Source organism: Sciurus vulgaris (assembly GCF_902686455.1).
Source record: "Sciurus vulgaris genome assembly, chromosome: 7".
Classification (NCBI taxonomy): domain Eukaryota; kingdom Metazoa; phylum Chordata; class Mammalia; order Rodentia; family Sciuridae; genus Sciurus; species Sciurus vulgaris.
The window spans coordinates 21,959,780-21,971,873 of NC_136467.1; the positions used below are offsets into that span (position 1 = coordinate 21,959,780).

General features: G+C 42.0%; 1 protein-coding gene across 1 annotated transcript in view; it reads left to right on the forward strand.

Moving 5' to 3' along the window:
- LOC306665689 (uncharacterized protein) overlaps positions 1-11,308 on the forward strand; it is a gene marked incomplete at its 5' end in the record, with an annotated part of 34,645 nt that extends 23,337 nt beyond the window's left edge. The window contains 2 exons of the mRNA XM_079147346.1: positions 7,143-7,213; positions 11,139-11,308. The remainder of the gene's footprint in view (positions 1-7,142; positions 7,214-11,138) is intronic.
- Between the last annotated feature and the right edge of the window lie 786 nt (positions 11,309-12,094).

Sequence of the window (12,094 nt, forward strand, 5' to 3'; positions counted from 1 at the left end):
GCTCTGTCTCTGCTTATGTTCCCATAGCATTCTGTACACGCTGTGCTATAGCATGTACATGCCACCATCCATTAATAGGGTATTATAAAAAATGGGACATGGAGTGAAAAATGAGACTCACTGTTGGCCACAGCAGTCTTTCCTTGTGCTAGAAAGTTGATCTGTTGTCACAGTAATGTGAGGGTCAATCGCAGTAAGATATGTATTAGTTATTTGAAAACATTAAAGCACAATCTGCATACAATAAATACTGTGTATTTTTCCCTGTGTGGTAAGTCTGTGAATTTCTTCCTGTTATCAATATGTTTCTACTTGAAATGATTAAATCACAAAAAGTAAGACTGAATTGTATAGAAACCACACTGCTGTTTTATAGCAAAGATTTGCTTCAATTAGCTCTTTAAAAGGATACTTCAATTAGTGTTTCTGTTTTGTAGTTTATCTTTTATAACCATTTGATTTGGGTTCATCAGTTGGCCCCTGCTAACTCCTAGACTTGAGTGCTAAACTTTTCATGCAAGAGGGCATCGTGTAATCTAGGTGCTGAGAGTTAAATTTTATATCCTTTTGTTGAAAAGGAAGAGTATTTTCTCAAATTTTACATTGATGAGAGTTACCAAATACTAACATGGGTATAGGTGCTTTACACAAATTACCTAATGCAATCCTCTACAAACTCAGTGAGAGAAGGTAGTATTCCTCTTTTATAGATGGGAAACTGGGCTACTGAAAATAAAGTGAATTGCTTTATTTGTAAAATTAGTAAACGGTGACGTTTACTGAGGATTAAACACAGGGGTGCTTTACCATTGAGCTACATCCCCAGTCCTTTTAATTTTAATTTAATTTAATTTTATTTTGAGGCAGGGTCTCACTAAGTCATTTAGGGCTACACTAAGGTGCTGAGGCTAGCCTTAATTGGCAATCTTCCTACCTCAGCCTCCCAAATTGCTGGGATTACAGGTGTCACCAGGCGCTCAGCCTATGACACTACAATTTAAATGTCAATCCTGACTCCAGAGTTCATGTTCTTGAACACCGCCTCACTGAATAAAAGTGGCATAAGGCAGTAGACTTAAAATTGACTAGATTACTTAAAGTAGGTATGGCAAGAGAAGTTTCGAGAATAGTCTATTCATAGTACACAGTAGCCAGGGTGAATGGAAATGGCAATGGAGTTTAGAGGCAGAACACTCAAGTTTTAACTCTGCTGGTTAGTTCTGTGACTTTGGCAAGTCCATTTGCCTCTCTTGAACCTATTTTGTCCTCATTCAAAAATAGATTAATAAAACCATCTACCTCAGCTGGTTGTGGAGAAGATCAAATTGAAAATATTTCTAAGTGCTCTGTAAATGCTTCTGAAAGATATATAAATGAAGCGATGAGTGTGTTTGGTCATTTGCCACAGACTTTCTTTAAGTGATGAATTTCCCAGTGCTTTTAGAAAATAATTTGATTTATGGGAACTTAGCGAGTTTCCAGAGAACCTCTTTTGAATCACAGAATGACCTGTGATTGTATAAAGAAGTTCTACATATAAGATGGCCTTTCTTCATTGAGACACACAATGCTTATTTCTCAGTACCTTGTTAAGGGAGTTTTTTACAGATATATTTGTCTCCATTTTGGAAGTCAGGTTAAATGTGTCCCCCAAAGCCCAAAGCAAGTGGAGACCAGAGTTGGCTTTATGATTCCTAATCGAATGGTCAGACCGCCTTTGTCACCAGCTACCTACCTTGTCCATTTTAGAGTTGTATATTTTCTAGGCTCATTTCCGTCCCAGCTTGGAAATAAGTGAAAGTTTTTTCTCCTCGAGAGCTGTTCAGCATCCTCTACCAAATGGCATCTTTGGCAGCCAGAGATGGATAATCAGTGAATTGATGACTAGGAGGTCTCTGGTGATCCCCAAGGTCAGTCCTGATGCTTATGAATGGGTGTGTGAAAGGTTGGTTCTGCAACAAGGAATGAGCTCTCCATACCTTTCATTCCAGTATTGTTTATTTTCTTTTTGGTTTAGGAATTTTGAGACTTAACCCATCTAATGCCATGTGTACTCAGGATGAGTAACAGAAATGGAATAGAGCATAAGGAAAGGACCACATTTGATTAGTCTTTCCTGAACGCAGTGTCAAAGAAGCCCTTTCCAGTTCAGGGGCAGGCTCAGGAACCTTTTAATTGTATTTGTTCAGTGTAGGTAACCAGTCAAGATAATGTGTTTTCTTTCGGATTCCCTCTTGCTGACCCTCCTCACTCCCACAAACCCACACAGCTCTTTACACATGGGCTCTCATTGAAGAGCTTGATCATCTGATGTAGGTAATTCTCTGCATCAATTAAAAACTGTTCCCTCTTGTTTCACATTTTGTTTTGTAAACAGAACTGATGCAAACCAACCCTCATCTTAAGATGAGGCGTGGCCTTCACAGCCGATCGCCCCTTAGGGAAACCTAGGAAGTACAGTTTGGGGTGCAGCAGTAGCTTGCTGGGTACAACGGATTAGCTTCACGGTGGTAGCGAACTGACAGGAGCTGCACCCGTGACGGTACTGCTAGGACCCTGGGACAGTAGGACTCGGAATAAAGTTTCCGGATTGTTTGGGTACTGTGACGTGAGAAACACTGCAGATTGTTAAGCGAGACCCTCACTTGTGAGGTTGCAGGGTGGAGGAAGAAAGGGAGAGTGAGAGGGAGAAGTTTATTTATGGAATGTCAGGGGGCCATTGAGGCTCAGCAGGCCCTAGAAGCAGAGGACTTCCCTGGGCGCTTGTTTTCTCCCTCTGACCTTGGATGAACTAGTGCACAGTATATTATGCCGGCCGATTGTGCTGGTTTGTCATGGTTAGCATTCTGGACTGTCACTGGAATGTAGGAAACGGATGAATTTGAATTGAACCATGCGGTGGTCCGCTGGGCCCTCTCCTAGTCTCAAGGAGACCTGTCGCTGTTTGTCTGGGCTGGGCCTAATGAAAGCAATGGAGGGAGAGAGAGGTGGGCCTTTGATCTCTTTGTTGCAGCTGCTCCCTGGGAACTCACTGAAATCAATGCCCTGTTTTCCTGAAGGAATGAATGGCTCTGCCTAACTAGCTTTGTGAAGCCCTGGGGAATTCACTGCCTCTGTTTATTGACAGCTGAAAAGGAGCACATGGGGTGGAATGGACCTTCTTGTGAAAACCAGGCACAGGGAAAATTAGACCTCAATTTAACACAGAGGAATTTGGAAATTCACCCCAAAGGAGACGGGAGTTTCTCATGCTTACATTAGAATGACTCAAGTTTGGGGCTAGCGTGCAATGAACAATGGCGGTTTTGTCACAACTATGTTATAAGTAGGAATATGGTATGCATAATAAATGATGTTAAGTAGAAGTTGACTCAACACCCCCTCCTTTTTTTTAAACACAGACATAGAGAAAGGCAAATATGAACCATGATATAATCAGGCGATGCTTTTATTTTTGCTTTCAGAAGAAAAGAAAAAAGTGATATTTAAAATAAGCATTAATATCACATATAAATCCTCCCAAACGTGTCTTTCTTTCATTTATGTTTCAAAACATCTTCAAACTTGGGATCTAAGTTCCCCTCATGCTGTGATTCACGCCACTGCGTATTGTGTGCCTTTCATGGGAATGTTGCTATGTTGCATTCATTTTTCAAAATTTCTGCTCTTGGGATATTGTAGCTGAAAGTCTGTGTCAAACATAAATGAAATTGACAAATAGACCAAGATAGCAGGTGACGTTAGAAGAGTTCATAAATCTTAAAATTACCACCTTCCTTTACAGAACGTAGTAAAGGAAAAGTCTTGAATTCATCACAAGGAAATACCACCGTTCCTCACTTGCCTGATTTCCCAGGAAGAATTTATGGCTTCTTCCTTTGGCTCCAGCCCTTTGTGCACACCTCGGTTATAGCACTTAACACATTGCCCCTTAGCTCTTTGTTTAAATGTATTCTTTTAGCTGGAAGTAAAGCAGCTGTGCCCAATTCATTTTTATATCTCTGAGCCTAGCAAAGCTCTTGGCTGTAAGTGCAGCTGGATGCATGGCGATTGACGGCTCTCTGAACATTCCTTTGAACACAGTTACTTATCCAGGCTTCCACTGCGAATACTAAATTTTAGGGAAACGTGATCAGTCTGTTGTCACTAGATTGGCGCTATTGCTTTTTAAAAATGTTTCCTTTGTGGAGAATTAGTAAACACTTCTTGGTTTGGCAAGTTCGTCCGGCAGTCCATCAACTTCTAGGACAAGGCATTAAAAGTGAATGGCATTATCCTTTTCGTAACCAAGCTCTCTGCTCGATTATTCTTTTCTAAAAATAAACGTCAACGTAATGCTTAAGATACTTTCATTAAGAAGATGAAATAGCTTTTAATGAAGAATTTTTTAGACTTGTCCAAACTTAGTGATTTAGTGATGGAGATGGAGAAAGCGTCCATGTTATATGACTTAATTCTATGATGTAATGTTAATGCAAAATAAAACATCTTTTGACAAGTTTTTTAACCAGATTTACTACCACTGTGTGCTACGAATTCCTTATCAAAGGAAGCAAAGGCTGACTACTCTGATTTCACAGGACCCTAGGACAAACCCAATTTCTGAGCTATTCTCAGGTTACAATTTCTTTTTTAAGCCTGAGCTTAAGTGGGAAATAGTTCTCAGCATTCTTTGGGAAAATAATATCTTAAAATCATAACGGAAATTTTTAGAAGATGTAGGGGGTGGGGAGTAAGCACCCAGACTGGCTAGAATTTTGCCCTCATGTCTTTTTTTTTTTTTTTAACCACCAAGATTTTTTTTTTTTTTTTTAAGAAATCTATTTGGATTTTCATTTTCATTAAGATGGAGATGGGTTTTTAAATAGAGGTGTTCAGATCTGTGCCTGGTGGTGGGAATCCTATAGAAGAACAGATTCATGTGGGTTGTAGGAATAGGGTTGATTCAGCAGGTTGTCTCACTGCTGAGATCTGAGATTCCTTCCAAAACAGGAATGTATGGTGGTGAGCATTGGTGGACTCTCACCTCCGTGAGCACTAACTTGTAGATAAGAAAGCATTAAGCACAGTGCTTAGCTTTTATAACATGACTGCTCAGTCCCCACAATTTCTGGAAGTAATTTCAGGTGACATCACACCAAAGTAGGGAGGGGCAGTAAAGTAGCAGCAGGAGTAGGAAGTGAAGCCACACTTTTTCCATTTGATAATTTAGCTTTCAGCGTGAAGTGTATCTTCATCTGCATTGATAGAACTCCATCCAGGCCAAGGCAGTGACTGCCACTATATTTGTAGAATCAGAGCTTCAACTATAGCATCTCCACAAAAGAGTCCCCCTTTTTTTTTCTTCAAAGTTTGCTTCAATATCCAAGAATAATTTGAAGTAATTTAAGAATCAATCCCTCACCACAGGTTTGGAGATCAACATATAGTTGATCTCTATGCTTCTATGTGCATTATTCCTCTTAAGCAAACCTCCCCATAGACAGATGCCAGATTCTTTCCTCTTGAATGGCTTCCCATCCATTCATACTGACTTGCCTTTACAAAAGCTCACATAGCTGGCCGTGGTGGCCAGTGATCTCAGCCACTTGGGAGGCTGAGGCAGGAGGATTGCAAGTTTGAGGCCAGCCTCGGCGACTTAACCAAGACCTTGTCTCAAAAGCTGAAAAGGACTGGGAATGTAGCTCAGTGGTAAAGCACCCCTGGGTTTAACCCCAGTATTGGGGCTGGGAGTGGGGGTGGTGTAGTCATTGACAATGAGAGGCCCTCCTTACCTATGATATTGGATTAAAAGAAAGGCTATTCTGAAATATAAAATTATTTAAAATTAGATTATATGTAAGCTATGTGGATGGCCCAGATATTAGTACCATAAAAACTTTCTGTAATAACTCAGTATCTAATTATTTGTAATTAATCATCATTACTAACGAGGCTACTAAAATAGTATGTGTTTGGTTTAAATGTTTACTTTGCAGTATTATTTTATTGGCTTTTTTAGCGTGCCATTTTTCACCAAGGAAAGACCTCAGCTAAATAAAAGGAAAACAACTCAGCTCATATTCAAATTATTATGCCTGTAGCTTTCATAGAATTCATATTAGTAGGTTTTTCTATTCAAAAACCAAAAACTAATAACAGCCTTCCAGGGCTGTGCATAAATGTAGACCTCCCAGAGGACATTGCTGAGGTTGGTACTCCAATTGCTTTGGACTCCTGGTTGGTAATGAATTTATATCTGTCAAGGTAAGGACTGAGGGGTTTGAGTTATTATTGAGGTATTTCCTGTCTTCATTATTTTCACAGGAAAATATATTGAAATCTTTATCAGTCTTTAAAAATTCCACTCCTGCCTCTCCTTCGGTTGCCACCCCATCTCCGTCCTCCTCCTGAAGTGCATCACAGGGTCAAAGCCAGACCTCCAGACCTCTGCCTATAGGAGTATTCTCGTCTTTGAAAAAATATTGGAGTCATGCCTTTGTGGGGTGTTTTGGTTTTGATTTTGATATTTTGCCCCTTGGTGGCCTTTCCTTGTTCCTCCTCCCCTCAACCCCCAGCCTCCTCAGGACTTGTGACCTTCTCTAGCCATTGTTTGTTGGCACTCTGAGAAGGTTCTCATTATCCTCTTATTTCTGCTTGAGGCTATGACATATTTTCACTTCAGGTCCCTGAAAAATAATGTCATACCCGCGAGTGCTTCCTGCTTGCCAGACACAGTGCAAATAAACACTGTACTTAAATCAACTCATGGAATCCTCGAACGGGTCTCATGCTCTGGGTGGATCATTATCTCCATTTCACAGGCAAGAAAGCCGAGGTGGAGAGATTGAACACATTGTGTGAGGTTTCTGAGTGGCTTCAGGTGACACCAAGATTTGGATCTTGTCTTTCTGACATCATAACTCTTGCTCTTGACCACTTCGTCCGCTGTATTGCCCCTCTCACTTGAAAAGCCCTTTAGGAACTTAAAGGCATGCCTCTGGAATATTGGCATATGGTACTAGGTAGGGCATTTAATGGAGAGGGTTTGACCTTGGTGGCCTGGAGGTCCTATGCTGTACAGGGAAATGTCTGCCTACAAGGACTCTTATAATTTCTTCTTAGTGCTTCCTTTTAACCTTTTGTTCATGTTTCTCCTTTAGGGTTGCTCTTAGGTCTGACGTGGCCTTTGCTTCGGGTCACGTCTAAAACTCATCCATACCTGCATAGAAAGGTAAGTGTGCCTTCTCTCAGCCCTGAGACGCCTGCACCCTCCACTCTTTTGGGGCCGGTTGTGACTGTACTCATTGTCTCCTTGTCTCAAAGCCCACACCAGAGCCTTTCCACCTTTGTACAGAGGCGTTACAATGTTCTAGAAAATACTTGCTGTCAGAGAATTTGTATTCGAGGAACTTGAGGGAAAAATGGATTGTGTGATAAAGCTTGGGAACTTTTGAAACCAAGAGAACATGATAAAACATCATTGCTGTTTATTCATATTATGTTATAAATAATGGGTATTGTAGAGTTGATTTGTAATGTATCATGATTTACTTATTAGAAACTTTGCGATCTGCTTCCTTTTGTGTGTGTGTGTGTGTGTGTCTACATGTATATGTATGTTTTGTATGGTACAAACACTAGGAACAAATTGGGGTCTTATCTTTCATTTAGAATTACATATCAGATATATGTAACATGTAATCCAAAGTCTCTAAATCATCCTCCCAAAGTGATGATGCGGGTTGGTTTGCACATCTTCTATCCAGACTCATTCAAGTTGTGAAGTAGGTAGGTCAAGTGTTTATTTGAAGGAATTCATGGTTGACAGAGTCCCCATTATATAGTAGAAGTTTTTATTTCTTTTTTTCTACCATTCATGTGGAGATTGATTTGTTTTAACCACTCGTTTCAAGATAATGATCCCTAATTCCAGGCTTAAATTTCCTATCCAACATTTTTGTGGTTTTTTCCCCCCATAACATGTATCAGTTCTCTGTCCAAGCTCATTTCACCCTAAAGCAACCCTCTCCTTGTTTTGCAGTTTTAGGGCTATTGCTTAACCATAACTCTTGGCTCTTTCCTCTTATTTTTTTGCAAAATGCCCTTGACCGATGCCATATTTTAAAATTTCAGTCTTCTATGTAAGTCTTCTTACGATCCATCTTCCTTTTTGTTCCCGCCACCCCCTTAACTTTCAGTACACGAACCACTTCTCACTTTCTTCTGTGATCTTCAGGCTGACTTCCGGAAAGGTCCACAGCTGCCTCAGGTGGAAGCTTGAGGGGAGAGTATTAGTTGTTCTCATTTAAATTCATGCCTGTTCTCCAGATGATTCGAACTGAAACGGGTCCACTTCCCCACTAACACATTTTTCAGAAGAAAAAATTTATCTAACTCTAGAAACGCCTGAATCACTTCAGTATGTCTGTCTTTTTGGGCATCTTCAGGACATTCATAAGACCCATTCATGCCAGACCTGCTTGAAGTTATTTGCTATCATTAAAAGTATTATGCTACTTAAAAATGTAGGCATCTTTCTAATACATGACATTCAAAATGTTAGAGCAAAGAGATAATAATACAAAGTTCTTTTCAAGCATGTGTTGGGAGATGGAGTGGTAATCCACATTAGAGAAAGGTGATGGCGTCCATCGTGCATGCTCTGCTTAATGTTAGGTACGTTGTGTCCAAAATGAGGTATTTGCAATTGTGAGCTCACCTGCTGTGTGAAATCACTCCTGACACTTCTTATTCACAGGCCACACCTACTTTGGACTCTGCTTGCCATTGTGACACTCTGTGTACACATATAATGTATATTCTTATAACAGCTCTGCAGGATAATCAATGTCCCCGTTATGTCAGAGGAGACTTGGGCTTAGAAAGACAGCATAGCTAAGGTCATACACCTTCCAAGTAGCAGAGCACCTTTCAAACTTGGCTCTTTTCACTGTACCGCAGCATCCGTCTGAGGTTGCATCTAGAATAATACTGGTGCGTGATTAGTTCTTTAATCCTAAGAGCACAACCTGGTATTTGTAGAATGTGCTTCACACCGTGGAAGAAGTAGTAAAAGGCATCATCATGTCACTTTTACGTAAGGAAAATTATTGTCTAAAGAATATCATTAAAACGTCTTCCCTTCTCCATGAATAAATAGACAAAACAAAAAGTGAAAGGGAAGACATTTGGGATCATAAGAGAGGAGAATGTTTAATATTAAAATTAGCTAGTAAAACACATTCTCTATCAATCTTTAGTGCTAACTAGTGTAGCAGGCATGTCTCTACTACAACAAAGAGTACTTTATTTCGAGAATAAATTAATCCATTATGTAGCAAGTACCAAGGTAATTCTTTTTTGTTTCAGCAGCAGGAATTAAAAATGGCTCATAAAACACACTCATCATGTAAACTGGGACCACATTGGGATCACAGTCATTTTATGTTGTTTTCCTGAAGTGGTTCTCATCTGGCCCATCCATTCAACTCGGTGTGTGTAGGAGTTTGCCTGACTCAGGGAAGATGTAAAGCTTTCTGAGAACAGTTTTGGGTTTCTCTAAACCCAAGTTTAGTTATAGCTTTTATTCTTTTTGTACAGTGTTGTTGTTTGGTGGTTTGTTTGTTTGTTTGTTTGCCAGGAGAATTAGTTTATTCATTTTAATGTATTTAGTTGATAAATCCAGGAGAATAATCTCTGTGTGCTGTCTGAGGTCTCCTGTAACACAGGCCTTAACATATTGCGGTCCTGCTTAAAAAACTTGCAGTGGTTCTGATTAGACGGGTCTCTAGGTTGACAGAAACTAATAGGACCATTAAAGAATTCCAAACAGGCAAGTGACAGGAACATATTTGCATGTTAGAAGAATCACTCTGACAGCAGCATTGTGATTAGAATGAAGGGGAGCCCGTCCAAAAACAGACCAGGGAACAAGTATGGATCTTAGCCTCCAGCATGCGGAAACAACCCCTTCCACTGACCTGACTCCAGGCTCCTTATTCACCAGGCTGCTGCTGCATTAAAGGAAGTCACATGAACATTTGTTTTGGGCCTGCAGAATGGACAGGTCCTCTTTTCTCCAGTATCCCTCCCCCTTGCCATCTCCCCACATTTTTGGACGCCACAGATTTGGAAAGTCTCCTGTTGATGACTGTCCAGTGGAGCGGTTTGGGATAGGAATGTGAGAGCTCACCAGCTGCCTTCTCTCTCCTGGGTCTCACCAATCTGGTGCAACAGGGAAAAGAACCAAGGGGGCTAGACCCTTATGAGACCAGAGTGGCCCCACTCTTGGCTTGTTTTGGTTTGCCAGACCGCTACCTGCCTCCCTGATACCCTTAGCTGTCATGTTCCCTGTCTGAGATCTTTCTGGGGAAATGGTTTAATACAACATGCCCACCATTCTTGGAATCAAAGCAGATAGGTGGGACTTTGTGCTTCAGACTCAGGGGACCGTCTTGACAAACGCTACTCAGTGATGGGCACTTTCTCCCCAGGGAATTCTCCTCTTCCAGGTCAGCTTCCCTCTGGATGTGCCCTGTACCCTGCATGACCTTCAGGATTAGTGATGTGCCCATTTGGCAGGAAAATGGGGCTCCTGGTTGCTGATGCTTGTCTGTGTGAAGTTCTGCTGGCCAGAGTATCTCGTCTTATCTAAACCCTCTTCAGTCTTCATCAGGGCCTCTCTGAACCTCTTCTGAAGGTCTCAGATGTTCAGCCACAGACTGAAGTGGAATTTGCTCAGAGAATGCCACTGTCCTCGGAGTCTGAACACTGCCCCCATCCCAGATGAATCCTTGGTGCCTCCAGGACCTAGCGTTACTGCAGCCTCTTTGAATTATCACATTTTGTCATAAGGATTTATCCTTTCTCCTAGGGAGGGAGTCTCCCCTCCACTATCACCTTAGTTTCCAGCAGGCCACCATTTCCATCTTATGGAAATCAGGTCCCTGTCCCAGCACATTGGGCAGGGAAGGATGTCCAGGCTTAGGCAACAGGGATGTCTGGATCTCAAGACTCCACTAGCTCTGGGTCTTTTTCCAAATAGACTTCACTTTTTATCTTCTGTGTGTCTGTGTATGTTCCCTGGTTTGTTTGCTTTTAGCAATTCAGAGCTTAAGATAAAGGCCTTAAAGATAACTTTGCCTCTCCCCTTCTAGGTATTTGCATAGGAATCAGAGGCGTTAATCTTGTGAGTATCCTCTAACATCTGCTCTTCCTTCCTTGGCCCTGGGGTTGTCAGGCACAGGACTGTCCCCAGATCACCAGCACCTTCCAAACTCCTGCTCCTCTGCAAACCAGTGGTAGCCTTTTTTGAAACAACAAAACAGATGGGCTCCAGTTCCCGTAGTTGTAGCTAGTCAGTCTCCTGGGTAGGAGTGATTCTGAGCACCCGTTGAGGCACCCACCTATCTGAATCTCACCCACAAGGCCTTTGCGATTATTCCCCGTAACAATCTCCATCTGAACTCCTACCCCCATTCTGCTAACCTAGAGAATTTCATCTGGGTGAGTTTCTGGTGCCTCCTCTTCCCGCATAGGTTGTGCCCTTGAACCTAGAGATTCCCATGGCGCCTGGAAGGTGAGGAACTGGCCTCTGACCTTCCATATATCACAATAGCGGTGTCTTGAAGCCTTGCAGCTGTCGGCCTCAGAGCCAGGCGTGGAGGCTGGGAACCTCCTGCTTGGTGCTTGAGTGCTCCCACACAGCTGTCCTCAAGGACTCTGTCTGTCGCTGCCTTAGGAAGCTGCAGGGCAAGGCCCCCCCTTGTTGGGGGCTGACAGATCCTTTTCCTTTCCAGGCCCAGGGGTGGGGGATGGGGAGTGGAGGGGGCAGTGTCTCTTTTTTCACCCTCTTATCCGCCTTCCGCTCCCAGCAGTCCTGCAGAATTTCCTCACTGGATTTAGATATTAACAAAGACTTCTTCAGGCCGCTCCTGCCTTCAGCTGGGCTGAAATACAAGGGGTGACAGATCCGCCACCTGTTTTAAGTGAGAAAGGGAAATTGTTGGGAGGACAAAAAGTAAAATTCCCAAGTTGTATTGCCATGCTGATTTGGAGGCAGTAATAAAGGCAGAACTCGCCCCAACAGTAGGTAACTATGGGAAGTGAAGGG